This window comes from Capra hircus, chromosome 21 (genome assembly GCF_001704415.2).
Source record: "Capra hircus breed San Clemente chromosome 21, ASM170441v1, whole genome shotgun sequence".
Lineage (NCBI taxonomy): Eukaryota > Metazoa > Chordata > Mammalia > Artiodactyla > Bovidae > Capra > Capra hircus.
Window position 1 is genome coordinate 15,602,634 of NC_030828.1, and position 14,198 is coordinate 15,616,831.

A 14,198-nucleotide genomic window follows, 5' to 3' on the forward strand; every position below is an offset into this window, starting at 1 on the left:
TGAATTTGATTTAGTGATATTAAATGATGAATAATACATGATACTGAGCGGAGAACAAATCACACCTGTAAGCCTTGTGCGGTAGATTGATCAGGTAGATAAGAAGCACGTATAAAGCAGTCGCATTGCCTTGCAAAATGATTCTACAACTTCTTATTTTAACCCACAGTTCATTTCTGTAAAAGTAGGGAGTCGAGCTTCCTGCTGCTGTTTCAAGTTACTCTGTGCCACGACTAGGTGGCGCTCTGTCATTGGCAAAAGTGCTATTTTCTTTTAAGAACCTGGGGGAAAGCCATCCATCATCGCCTTAGAAAGTGAGGAAATTATAAGATGAAATGGATAAATGAATGAATTGAGGCTGAAAAAAGTAAATTCTAGGTGTTTTTGTTTATTTAAAAAAACCCACCAAAACTGTTTTAAGAGTGAGTTAGCCAAATGGAGGTGGTGAAAAGTGCCTGGTTGGTGAGCAGCCGTCTTAGAGGTGTAGCTCGGCTTGTGAGGGGCCGGGGGCGTTTGCTGTTCGTGTGGTCTGGAGAGGTGAAAAAAGCTTTTTGATGGCACAGGACTTCAGGCAGGACTTCAGTCAGATCCTTAATCCTGAAGGTTAAGGATCGTTTCAGTGGCTGAAAAATGCTCAGAATTTGTTGAGGACACAGACCAGAGGTCGGGTGGCAGTGAGCGTGGTGTTCGGTGGGCAGGCAGAGTCTGGCCCTGCTGAGTTTGTGTTTGTGGCGGTGCAAGGCAGGTCTAAAGATGTGGGTGACGCTCAGTTGTGAAAGCGCACAAAAATGTGCGGAGTTTATTTCGTGGCCACCGAGGAGTATTTAATGGTGTTCAAACTGTCTGTTCCTTTTTTGTGTTTATTTTTTTAACCATGCTGTGTTAGTAAAAGTCATATACTTTCCTAACATAGAGCAGTCATATGATTGCTCTTCATACAAAGCAAAACACGTGTTCATAGGCGATATCTTGTGTTCTTAAATTCCTTCCAGACCACTTGGGGACTATTTATTTTTTGCACGTGAATTGAATACCTTGGACATAAGAAAACAATTGAGATAAAGTTCACACACCATGAAATCCACCCATTTAAAGTGTACAATTCCATGGGTTTTAGTATATTCACGGTTGTGTCATCTTCAGAGCGTTTTTCAGCACCCTAAACAGAAACCCCACGCCCCTTGCAGCCACTCACCAGCTCCCCCTCCTCCAGCCCTCGGCATCTGCTCTCTACTTTCTGTCTTTATGGTTTCACCTGTTCTGGGACTTTCATATAAATGGAATCATGCAGTCTCTGGCCTTTTGTGACTGGTCTCTTTCACTTAACATCTTATATATAAAGTGTATATCAGAGTGAGTATAACTACTTTGTTCCTTTTTATTGACAGATAATAATGGATTATTATTACATGTTATTTATCCAATCCTCAGTTGATGGGCATTTAGGCTGTTTCTGCTTTTTGGCTGTTAAGGTTAATGCTGCTGTGAACAGCAGATTTTTGTGTAGGCACCCAACTTTATTCTCTCCCCATTGATTTTTGTTTGGCACTTTTGTTGAGAATCAGTTGGTTATTAAATGTAAGGAGTTATTTCTAGACACTCAATTCTGTTTCTTTCATTTATGTCATCCTTCGTTGGTTAAGCTTCTTTCAACAGTGATTGATAGTTTCCAGTGTACATGTCTTAAATTTTTTTAGAATTTATTCCCAAGTATTATGTCCTTTTTGATACTATTGTAAGTGATACTGTTTTCTTAAATTCATTTTTAGATTGCTCATTGCTGGTGTAGAAATACAGTTGATTTTTGTGCATTGATCTTTTAATCTACAATCTTGCTGAACTTGTTTATTAGCTAGTACTTTTTTTAGTGGATTCTTTAGGGTTTTCTGTATCCAAGATCATGTCAGCTGCAAATGTGCTGTGTGTGCTAAGTCGCTTCAGTTGTGTCCAACTTTGCAACCCTATGGAGCGTAGCCTGCCAGACTCCTCTGTCCATGGGATTCTCCAGGCAGGAATACTGAAGTGGGTTGCCATGCGCTCCTCCAGGGGATCTTCCCAACGCAGGGATCGAACCTGCGTCTCTTATGTCTCCTGCATTGGCAGGAGAGTTTTTGCCACTAGTTCCACCTGGGAAGCCCTGTTGAAAATAGACATAGTTTTTGTCTTTCCAGTCTTTTTATTTTGTTTCTTTTTCTTGCCTAATTGCCCCGAGAACCTTGAATTCAATGCAGAGTTGAATAAAATAGTGAGAGGAGACATCCCAGTCTTGTTTCTAATCTTAAAGTGAAAGCATCCAGTCTTTCACTGTAAACATTAGTATGACATTAGCTGTGAGTTTTTATAGGAGACTTCATCAGGTTGAGGAGGTTCTCTTCTATTCCTAATTAGAGTATTTTTATCATGAAAACTATTGAATTTTGTTGTTGAATATTTTCTTCTGTCTGTTGATTGTGTGGGTTTTTTCTTTCATTCCATGTTTGTATTACATTGATTGATTTTAAACCAACCTTTCTTTGCTGGGATTAATCTCATTTGGTCATATTGTATAATCCTTTTTGTGTGTTGCTAGATCTGGTTTGCTAGTATTTTTGTGTCTATGCAAGTTTTCTCCTGGTGTTTTTGTCTGCTTTTGGCTGTTGAATGAGTTTAGTTACGGGCTGATACAACTGCATAGTTATGGTAGGAAGAATAATGGTTCAAGTGTGTCCATGTCTTAATTCCCAGAACCTGCAAATGTTTATCTCACATGACAAACGGGGCTTCACAGATTTCAGTAAGTTAAAGATCTTGAAACCAGAGTTTATCCTTTAATTATCTGGATAGCCCAGGGTAATCACGAAGGTTCATAAGTGAGAGAGGGAGGCAGAGATTTGTAGATGCCACGCTGCTGGCTTTGAATGGGGAAGGGTTCATGAGCCAAGGACTGCAGCCTCTCAAAGCTGGGAAAAGCAGGCGGAAAAGCAGCTTTTCCTTAGGACCTTAGGAGGAACACAGACATCTTTGTTTTAGCCCAGTGAACGTCGTTCAGGCCCCTGACCTTCAGAAGTGTAAGATAATAAAACCTGTGTTGTTTTAAGCCTCTGAGTTTGTGGTGGTCTGTTGTAACAGCAGTAGAAAGCTAAAACAGTGGTAGTTTGGGAAACTCAGTTAGTAGTGTGCAGGATCGTTTAGAAGGAGCGAGCAGAGGCAGAGAGGTCAGTTAGAGACTTTCTTGTCTTGCCATCATTGAATCTGAGAAGTTGAGAGCTAACAGAGGCTGTAGATGGTACCTGCTTCAACCTCTCCATTTTAGAGATGAGGAAATGGGTTCTGAAGATACTGTGATAAGGTCACGCAGCTCGTTGATGGTAAATTGTGATTTACATCTGTATTTTGGGGGGCTTAGTCACAGCAATCACTGTGAAACTTGTGAAGCATAAAAACGCTTCATTCTGTTTGGGAAGCAAGGCTCTTAAAAATCAGTTCTGAAGCATGGACTTAACATAGTGCTTTTGTATATGACTTAGATGTTCAGTGTAGTTGGACAGGCTCTACTGGGAAGACCGTCTGCAGTGAACTAAGGCAGGTCTCGGGTGTACGCTGTTTGGGTGAAGCAAAGTATGGTCATGCCCCCTTCTTTTCTAGTGATCTAGCATCACAGTTTCACTTTCTGTGGTTTCAGTTACCTGCAGTCACCATGGTGGTAATAGTACATGGAAAACTACAGAAATAAACAAGGCATGTATTTTATATGTTTATTTTTGACTGCACTAAGAGGCATGTAGGCTTACTTTCCTGACCAGGGATTGAACCCACCCCCTGCATGGAAGCACAGGCTCTTAGCCATTGGACCACCAGGAAGCTGCATGATTCATAGATTTTAAGTTTCCCACTGTTGCGACTGGTGTGGTGGAATCTTGCACCATCCCACCTCATCCTGTAGGGGATGTGAATCATCCCCTTTTCCAGTATGCCCTGCCCACTGGTCGCTTAGCATCTGTCTGGGTTATCAGATCATCTGTGGTATCTTGGTGCTGTGTTCAGGTGACCCTTAGTGTACTTACCAGTGGCCCCAGAGTACAAGAGTAGTGAGGCTGGCAATTCACATACGCTGAAGAGGAGCCTTGAAGTGAAAAGGTGAAAGTTCTTGACTTAATAAGGGAAAAAAAAATTTCATATGCTGAGGTTGCTAAGATCTGTGATAAGAATGAATCTTCTAGCCATGAAACTGTGAGGAAGGAAAAAGAAATTCACGCTGTTTTTGCTTTCGCACCTCAGACTACAAAAGGTACAGGCACATAGTGTGATCAGTGCTTTAGTTAAGATGGAAAAGGCATTACATTTGTACAGTAAGAGATTCTGAGAGGAGGAGGGAGACACCACACTCACCTCACTTTTTTTTCAGTATAGAATTGTAATCTTGTTCTATTTTGTTATTGTGAAGTCGCCCAGTCGTGTCCGACTCTTTGCGACCCCATGGACTGTAGCTTACCAAGCTCCTCCGTCCATGGGATTTTCCAGGCAACAGTACTGGAGTGGATTGCCATTTCCTTCTCCAGAGGATCTTCCCGACCCAGGGATCGAACCCAGGTCTCCCGCATTGTAGACAGACGCTTTACCGTCTGAGCCATTAGTTATTGTTAATCTCTTTACTGTGCCTAATTTGTAAACTTTATCACAAGTGTGTGTGTGTGTGTAGGGGATAAAACATGTTCCATATATACAAAGTCAGGACTGTTCAAGGTTTCAAGCCTCTATTGGGGTGTGGTGAGTGTAACCCCTGGGATGGGAGAGCTGCCGTAACTGTTACAGGGCAGTCCGTTGGTGAGGGAGTCAATTCTCTGCACCTCGACAAGTACTAAGCAAAATAATAGGAAGAGTGTGTTGAAATTTTTCTTGATGATTTGAGATGTGCTAGGGTGTATGTCATCAACAGAAGAGAGAAAACTCCTAGTTAATAAGGAAAAACTAGGTACACTGAGATTAACTTTTACCTGAAAGTTAAGAAAAATAGGCTGGATTCCAAATATACCAAATAAACATCTTAACCAGGCTTTGTGTAAAAACGAGTCCACAAAAAGCTGCAGTAGTTAAAATGTAAGGAATGTCCCAGATTTTACAGGTAGCAGCACTGTCGAATGCTTCAGTGAAGCTATTGTAATGGGTGATTTTTGTGGACTGTTAATGGTGGAACACACAGAACCTGGAACTTCGGGTGCCAGGAACTGTAACCTGGCTGTGCCTCGGTTTCCTTGCCTGTCAGCTCTCTGATTTCACAACTACACCCTATGTGTTAGATCAGCTGGTTACATTACCAGGTCAGGTGTTTGCCTCAGCCTCTACAAAAACACTGATGATTGCCAGATGGATGTTTATAAGAATCGCAGTTTCAGGCCCATTGGGTGGTGGTGGTAAACACCTGGACAGGTTTAGTTACACCCCTCTAGGTGGTAAGGGCCTGGATTGTTGGAAAGTGGAAGTGCTAGGTGGTCAGATATGCCCGACTCTCTGCGACCCTGTGGGCTGTAACCCGCCAGGCCCCTCTGTCCATGGAATTTTCCAGGCAAGAATACTGGAATGAGTAGCCATTCCCAGGTCTCCAGGGGATCTTCCTGACCCAGGGATCGAAGCGAGGTCTCCTGCATTGCAGGCAGATTCTTTACCATCTGGATTGTTTAGTGGAAGTAAAAATGGAGAGGCAGTGGCAGGTGCAAGAAATATTGATAAGGAGCAGTAGGTCGGAATTCTTTAAAAACGCAAGAATGACGGTGGATTGAGAACTTGACTGTGGAGGGCAGCCTGTGCCATTGCCAGATGTGGCAGAGGAGCCAGGTGATGACTGTTCTTTCAGCATGCTCGAGGGCGTGTTGATGTCCCATTTGCAGCAGGAGATGTGGGCTTGGGACTGTGGGCCGAAAAAGCTGGTTTCGAGTTTGAGTCATCTGTAAGAAGTTGGTACTTGTGACTCTAAGAAGAGAAAAGATAAAAGAGTGAATAGAATTAGGATGGTGGACTGTAGCAAGAGAAGGTGAAGTTGAGTCGAAAGAGGAGTTCCAGAAATCTGGGCTGCATTTGAACTTTTGGCCTTTTATCCCTGGAATTCTTAAGTTTCAGTCACACGTTAGTACTGGGAGTGGATTTAGGGTTGGAGCTGGGGCGTTCTTAGATGCCTGCTTTGTGCAGACCCGTTTTTGGAGGCTGGGAATTTAGCCATGAACAAAGTGGAAGGCTCCTGTGCTGCTTGCCTTATAGCAAGGAGAAGGCATAACTCTTAAACAAGAAAATGCCCGGAAGAACAGTTTCATGAAAATTAAAGAAGAAGATGTGATGTGGCTGTGTCTGAGTAGGGGCTCTTTTAGGGGTGCTCGGGGAAGGGGTTGGGAAGTACCTCTAGCTAGAGGGCAGAGTGGACCGGCTGTTTAGGCTTAGACCTGAGTGACCGGTATGAACCAGCTGTGTGTGGATCTCAGCCCAGTGTTCCAGCCCAAGGCGACAAGTGCAGAGCTCTGAAGCCAGGGCTGGGCTTGGGCCGAGAGGGGCGGGGTGTGTCCTCTCCTGGAGGAAACTGGAGACTCAGGGAGGAGACGGGGAAAAGCCTGACCTGGAAGGGTTTCACAGACCCTTGGGTGACTCCCACAGGCCTGCCTTCTCTCACAGCTGAAGCCCACCTCTGAGTGTCCTCTGAACCCCAGCCTCTGGCTCACGGTCAGGTCTGGCCTCTCAGGGACAGTGGATTTATTGTAAGGCGGAGCACTGAGTCCCGGGCAGACTGCATTCTTAGGCAGTTGCAGCATATTGTTTTGGATTCCCCATTTGAGGAGAAACAGTTTTCGTATTCTGTAGTCATTTTTAAGATCTGTGTTTTGATGTAAATGGAACATCCTTGAATGGAAGAATGTTTTAAAGGAGATCCAACTCTCATTCGTCTGAGGACAGTGGGATCAAAAGTTTCTGCTGTTTTCTTTCTTGGATGAATCGCTTTTGAGGAGAAAAGGAAGTCTTTCCAAAAAACCTGCTGTCGTGAACCTTCATGAACAACGTGTGATGCGATCTCACACGTGGTTCTTTCAGCCTCCCAGCTGGCGTAGCACTCACCTGCATCTCCCATAACCTTTCTGGATGACAGCTCCTTAGAAACAAAGAGTTCATATTTGTATACTGCCTCCAGGTTTAAAATGCACATTTGCACACAGAGTGTCATTTGATTCTCATTACAACCTTGTGCAATCTGCCTGCAATGCAGGAGACCCCAGTTCAATTCCTGGGTTGGGAAGATCCGCCAGAGAAGGGGTAGGCTACCCACTCCAGTATCCTGGCCTGGAGAATTCCACAGACTGTATAGTCCACGGGGTCGGACACGACTAAGCGACTTTCACATTCTTTCCTTCACAGTCTTGTGAGGGGGGGAGGAAGCTTCATTCTTACCCTCATAATACTTGAAGAAGTGAGAGTCCAAGATGGTTCATTTAGTATATGCTTTACCCAGAGATTGTAAATCTCAAACCCATGGTCTTTCTTCCGTGTACCAAGCTGCTAAGCAAGTCTGCTATCCATAATTGTTACCTAGAACACGGCGAATCTCGCTACACTTGATGTGATAGAGACTTGCACAGACAGGCTTCCCCAGCGGCCCAGACGGTGGAGAATCTGCCTGCAGTGCAGGAGACATGGTTCGCCCCCTGGGTTGGGGAGACCCCTGGAGGAAGGCATGGCAACCCACTCCAGTATTCTTGCCTGGAGGATCCCAAAGACAGCGGAGCCTGGCGGGTTGCAGTCCATGGGGTCTCAGAGTCAGGTGTGACTGAGTGACTAAGCACAGCACGACACAGACTTGCACGAATAAAGTCCTTTTGAAACTAAGTAACCCACGTTTAATCTTCACTTCTCACGTTAAAAATTTTTTAATGTTTTATTTGAAAAAAGTGCACATTTACAGAAAAATGACAAGAATGCAGCTTCACTTCCGCTCACCTTTTATTAGCATTTAGGTGTGACCTAAATGTGATTTTCTTACCATTTTCTTTATTACATATTTTTTTGAACTGTGTGAAAGTTGCAGGCATCATATCTTATCCCCCCTAAATATTTCAGCATGTATCAATAGTTCTTAAAGACTGACTCATTCTCTTTCACGATGACAGTACAATTTACAAAACAGGTCTCATAACATTTACCTAATGCTCTTATGTAGGTCCGTATCCAGATTTCTCTGACCATCCCAAAATGCCCTTTGAAGCATCCTCCTGAGCACTTCTCCCCAGTTCAGGGTTTAATCCGGGACTATACCCTGTATTTATTTACAGTCTCTTAACTGAGTTCAGTTCTTTTATTTGTCTTTCCTGGCGCCAACATTGTGGAAGAGAATTTGGCCAGTTAGCTACTTATTTTGCTGAATTTTTTCTGGATTTGGTCAGGAATACTACATAAATTCAAGTCAACGTCACTTCCTTTTGACAGAACAATTGCCTTTTCACAGTTGCTCATTAAAAAGTAAAATAAAGATGCTTACTTGTTTCCAGGTTTCATCATTAGATTTATCCTGTGTGAGTCCTGAATCGACAGTGCTGTCATCTTTGCGATTAAGAGCATTGCTCACAAGGAAATAAATGCGAAAACAATGTCTTTATTGTGCACCTCTAACTTCTTACAGCTGTAAGGGGATGTGTACAGCATCCTTGCAAAGTGGAGCAAAGAATGTCTGATTTTCTTCTACATGTGTATTCTGTGGATAAATAACCTACTCATTCCTTTAGCCAGTTGAAAAGGTAGACATAGAGTCCTGAATCACTATCTTTAGTCCTTATGGGACTTAAGCCACTTTTTACAGTAAACAACACACAGCAGATAGTTTTCATAAGCATAGTATATGTACCCTTTGGCTGTAGAGCCCTTTTCACTGTCAAGATAAAAGCACATACTTACCCCAGAAAGGATAGGGTGTGAGGGATGCTATCAGATGATAAAAGAAAAAGCCAGGCATATGAGACAGAAGTTGGTATTTATAAAACAAACAAAATAGGTCCTGCCGCCACCCCCACCCCCATACACTAAGCACCTAGCAACCTAGCAACTGGACAAGAACAACAATAAATAAATCCTCCCCCAGACCAACAGCTGAAAAGGAAGCGAGATTTAAAACTGCGGAAGGAGGAGGAGGAAAGGGTCTCTCTAAATGCCTCTTATCTAAGGCCCCCAGGCTTGTTCTAGAAGAAATCTGGGCAGACTAGCCCTGAAGGGTTTTTCTTCTGTTCTGATAGCATCCCTCACACTCTGTCCTTTCTGGGGCACAAGGAGACAGTAGGGGTCAAGAATAAGCAGATCTGGATTCCAGAGAAAGTCACCTCCTTTCCCCGCTCTGACTTGACTTATTTGGAGAAAAAGCCATGATGATGCCCCCAAGTGACGGCCCCACGGGTGGCGCCCCGTGTGGGAATGAACTTTGTGACCGAGGTCAGGACTGCAGAACAGTGAGATGAGTCAGGGGAATCATTGTATTTTCGGGGTGGTTGACCTCACTCCGCTGGAAGAGTGAAGAAACTGAGCTACTGTGAGACTGATGGATTTGCCCCACGTTTCATGGAGGTTGTGATGGTTCTGGTCAGGTAGCAGGATCTGCAGGTAACTAGCCCAGCCAGCATGCCAGAGGCGGAGGTTGGAATTTAGGGTTCAGAGTACACGCACTGAGCCCCTGTGGTAGGAGTCTGGGAATACATGGGCTACGTAAGAGAGAAAAAGGGAACAGTGGGAATAGCGGGAGGAGAGAGAAATATTTGAAAAGATAGCATTGAGCTCTCTTTCAGAGTAGTGTTGGTCGCTCAAGTCGTGTCCGACTCTTGTGACCTCATGGACTATAGCCTGCCAGGCAAGAATATTGGAGTGGGTAGCCATTTCCTTCTCCAGGGGATCTTCCCAATCCACGGATTGAATCCGAATCTCCAGCATTGCAGGCAGATTTTTTAACTGTCTGAGCCATGAGTAAAAAACATGGTGGGTTGTAACACTTGAGTGTAGAGAAGTCACTAATAACCATTCTGGTGAATAACTCGGGCAGATACTCACCTTTATCCCTAGGTCTTCTGCAGGAGGATGGGGGTGGCTCTTTAGCCCTGGACCTGTGAAAGGAAGAGGTAGCCAAGGCTCTTAAATAATGACTGAGGCATTTCTGTGTAAAGCACACTCCTGCAGGTTTTTTTTTTTTCCTTCTGCTTTTCTGTGTTAGAATAATGTCCTTACTGGTTGCCGAAGTGTTCCAGTGGGCATTGGGCACTTGATAGTTAATAAAACCCCAGAATGGATGGCTTGGCTCTGACACTGACTCAGAAGGTTTATCTTGGATGCTTGATGATCTGCTAACTAGAATCACCATAAGAACACGTTTAAAGAGGAAAAACTTGGGGTTCATTTTTCAGATCCTTCAGTTATAAACTTGCTGGTTTCCCCAAGATTTGTGGTCAGGTGAACCCATCTCAAGGTCTCCCTCAGGAAAACCAAAAGCTCCCATCCCAAAACTACGTACTCCTTTAAAAGCAGAGAGATAGATGTGAAATACAGGTTATATATGGAAAACTTATCATTACCTGCCTTATGACTGGAATGAAACTCACATTTATTAGATTTTCAAGGGGAAGAGCTATTCTAATTACAAAACAGATGTTCAGAACCCCAACAGATCTGGTTTATTACATCCTTTCACATTTCTCTTTTTCCATAGCACTGAATGTTTTTGCCTGTAACTGCTTCTGGGAGGAGGAAAAGCATCCTGACGTATCTTTGGCACTGGATTCCTTTCTCCATTTAAAACTTACAAAACAAAACAACATCCAGTGATTATGACTATTTTGTTAGAGTAGGGACCGCATGCTTAGATGATGTTGCTCTCTATTCTGTCCAGTAAGGGGTGGGTGGGTTAGGATACAGGTATTGCTTGAGACTCGGAAAAGACCCTGATGCTGTGAAAGACCAAGGGCAGGAAGAAGGGGGCGACAGGAGACAGGACGGCTGGATGGCATCACCCACTCATGGACGTGAGACTGAGCAAACTCTGGGAGATGGTGAAGGACTGGGAGGCCTGGCGTGCTGCTGTCGATGGAGTTGCAAAGAGTTGGACACAACTTAGTGACTGAACAACAGCAACTGTGTGTGTTAATCAGAACTGACCTCAGGGCCAGAAGATGAGAGTCCACGTGGAGATGTCATGCTGAGAAAGAAGGGGATTTAACATGAGCTATTAAAAGTTTGTTTCTGCATAAGTATAGTTGGCATACATAATGACAGTTGAGAAAAGTAAAAGTGTTAGTTGCTCAGTCGTGTCTGGCTCTATGCGACCCCATGGACTGTAGGCCACCAGGCTCCTCTCTCTGTGAGGATTCTCCATGCAAGAATACTGGAGTAAGTAGCCATTCCCTTTTCCAGGGGATTTTCCTGATCCAGGAATCACACCAAGTTCTCATGGTTTGCAGGCGGATTCTTTACTGTAGGTCGCCTCTAACTTTAATGTCCTCTGTTGCTCTTTGGAGGGAAGAGGACCTGCTTGGTAGTGGCAACATTTTATCTCTTCCTGATAAATGTGTTTCCCTAGCAGGAGCTGAACTAACAAGGCTGTCCCTCTTGCTTGGCTGTTGTGTTACATGTTGCTCCTACAAAGAGAGCTTTATCAGCTTTCTGATCTCTTAAATTAATTACCTGTCTTTGCCTCAACAATACATGTCTGATGGGTCAGCTGCAGTGTTTTGTAGACTGGAGGCTCTTTGCAGCCAGATCTGAGTACTGTGTTTTAGATAATGACAACATTGTCACTAGTGCCAGAAGAAATAAGGAAGTCAAGTGTTCCTCAATTTAGCTTTTGATGACTTTACAGAGCAAGAGCTTCAGTTTCCTTCTGTTGGGCTTGTTTGCCCACCTGCAGCAACTTGCTTTGAAGTTTACAGATTTTGCGTTTGCAGATAGCGTTTTCTTCATTTTCCTTGGCATTTTCCAAGCAAGTGGAGATACATAAAGGCCAAAAGCCTTCTCAGGGTCTCTCTGCAGGATGCTTTTACACTAACTTGATGTTTCCCAAGCACCTGGATATTTGGGGAGGGGAATGGTGGTGGGGACAGGACAATAGAATTAACTTTTCCATTTGGTTCCAGTGAACAGAAGTCTTGCTTTCCAAAGAAGACCAAGTTGTAATGTTCTATGTCCTTAGCTCACTCATCAAGTATTCGTAAAGCACTTGCTAAGTGAATGGAGGACCTGATTTTCGAGGAATAGATTCTTTCGCAGGAGCTCACATGTGTGAGGAGTTAAATGACAGCATAGGTAATATTGACTCAGATGCTGGATTTGTTACACAGGCAGTGATGGTTCATGGCAAGAAAAGGGATGAAATGTTGGCCGAAATGATAGGAAGGCCTGAGGAAAAATGGGGTTCCGTTAGCCTGGACAGATGTGGCTCTGGAGGAAGGAAAGAGCAGAATGAGAGAGGGGAATAGAGTCTGTGAAGGTGCGGACATGGTATTGGCAGGAGTGGTGAGGGGCCTGGCTGGACTGGAGAGGATAGTTCCCATGGTATGTGGAGAGGAGATTGCATAGATCTGCTCTGTTCATTAGGGTAGCCACTGGGCCCATGGAGCCATGGAAATTAATAAAAGAAAATTTTAAAAATCACTTCCTCCACTGTAGAGAGCTTAGCTGCCATGCTGGCTGGTGGCCGCCACGTTGGACAACACAGATAGAATATTTCCATCAGTGCAGAAAATTCTCTTGGCCAGCACTGATAGAGGGAGTATGGCATTTTACAAGCAGGATAGGGAACAACTGGAGGTCTGCCAACTAGGCAGGGGGTCGCACGGTGGAAGCAGTGCCCAGAGGACGTGGAGGAGTGGCGTGGAGAGAGCAGAGGAGGACTGTGAGGGCCTCGTCACCGCTGGAGCGTGCGGGGCGCACGGGAGGACAGGAAAGCGGTTCCAGAGAGCAGGTGGACTTTGTCTGACAGAGTGGCGGAAAGCATCAAAGAGCCGCAGATGTGACCTCCGAGGGTTCCCTAAAAGAGGAAGAGGGATGATGTAGAGCCAGAGCGAGGGGTGCCACGGCGGGTGGAAGCCTTAAATACATAGGTGGCTTTTAAAGACACCCAGCTCCTTTACTTTGCGTAACACGAAAGCATATGGACATGACTGTGTGGCTTCCTCTGCATCTCTGCACAAGCACTTGGGTTGGTAGCTCTTTCCTTTGTTTGCTTAGAAAGAGGAGAGCGACACTTACTGAGTGCCTTTCATGTAAGGTGACTTACGTACGTTATCTCTTCACCCGCCGGAGGCCCGTCTTATAAGAATGGTTTCACTCCCAGTCCCTTAAATTGCTGCCACCCTCTCTTAACCTCGGAACTCGAAGCCTGATGCTTGTATCCCATTCTGCATTTAGAGGTTGGCGTCAGTACTGGATTCCCCTTGGCCGTCGCTTCTTCTAATGTAAGCTGGAGATCTTGTAAACACTGTTTACTCAGGGCAGTCATTGGCATGAGGAGTTTCCCAGACTGACTTGCAGTTGAATTGTTCTGGAGTACTGGTTCTCAAAGTGCGGTCCCACCAGCATGAGCATCACTAGGAGCTTATTAGAAATGCAGATCTTCGGGCCCCATCCAGACCTACCGAGTCAGAATACTTGGGGTGGAGCCCTGCAAACCATGTGTGTGTGTGTCTTCGGCACCCGCCCCCACCCATGTGAGAGGCTTGTGGAATCTTGGTTCCCTGACCAGGGATCGAATCCTCATCCCCTGCAGCAGAAGCACCCCCTTTGCAGCCCCATAGTCCTAACCTCTGAACCATCAGGGAAGTCCACATTAAAAAAAAAAGAGTTTAATGATAGTTTTCATGTAAGTGAAAGTCACTCAGTCATGTCTGACTCTTTGTGACCCTGTGGACTATATAGTCCAAGGAATTCTCCAGGCCAGAACACTGGAGTGGGTAGCCCTTCCCTTCTCCAGTGGATCTTCCTAACCCAGGGATCGAACCGAGGTCTCCCGCGTTGCAGGCAGATTCTCTACCAGCTGAGCCACCAGGGAAACCCTGTTCATATAAGTTCACTGATAAAAATCTCAGACTGTAGATTGTTTGTAAACAATTCCAGTTATTTGGGTATGGTGGTCATTGATTCCGCAGCCTTCTGAAGTGTTTCATACATAAACTGACTTGCACATTACCCTGCAGGCCACTTTGAAATAAGCCCTCCAGATGATT

At 44.7% G+C, this 14,198-nt stretch overlaps 1 protein-coding gene across 6 annotated transcripts in view; it reads left to right on the top strand.

Annotated features, from left to right (window-relative positions):
* Positions 1-14,198, top strand: part of AKAP13 (A-kinase anchoring protein 13) — a 321,642-nt gene that overhangs the window by 93,213 nt on the left and 214,231 nt on the right. The gene's annotated exons all lie outside the window — the stretch shown is intronic.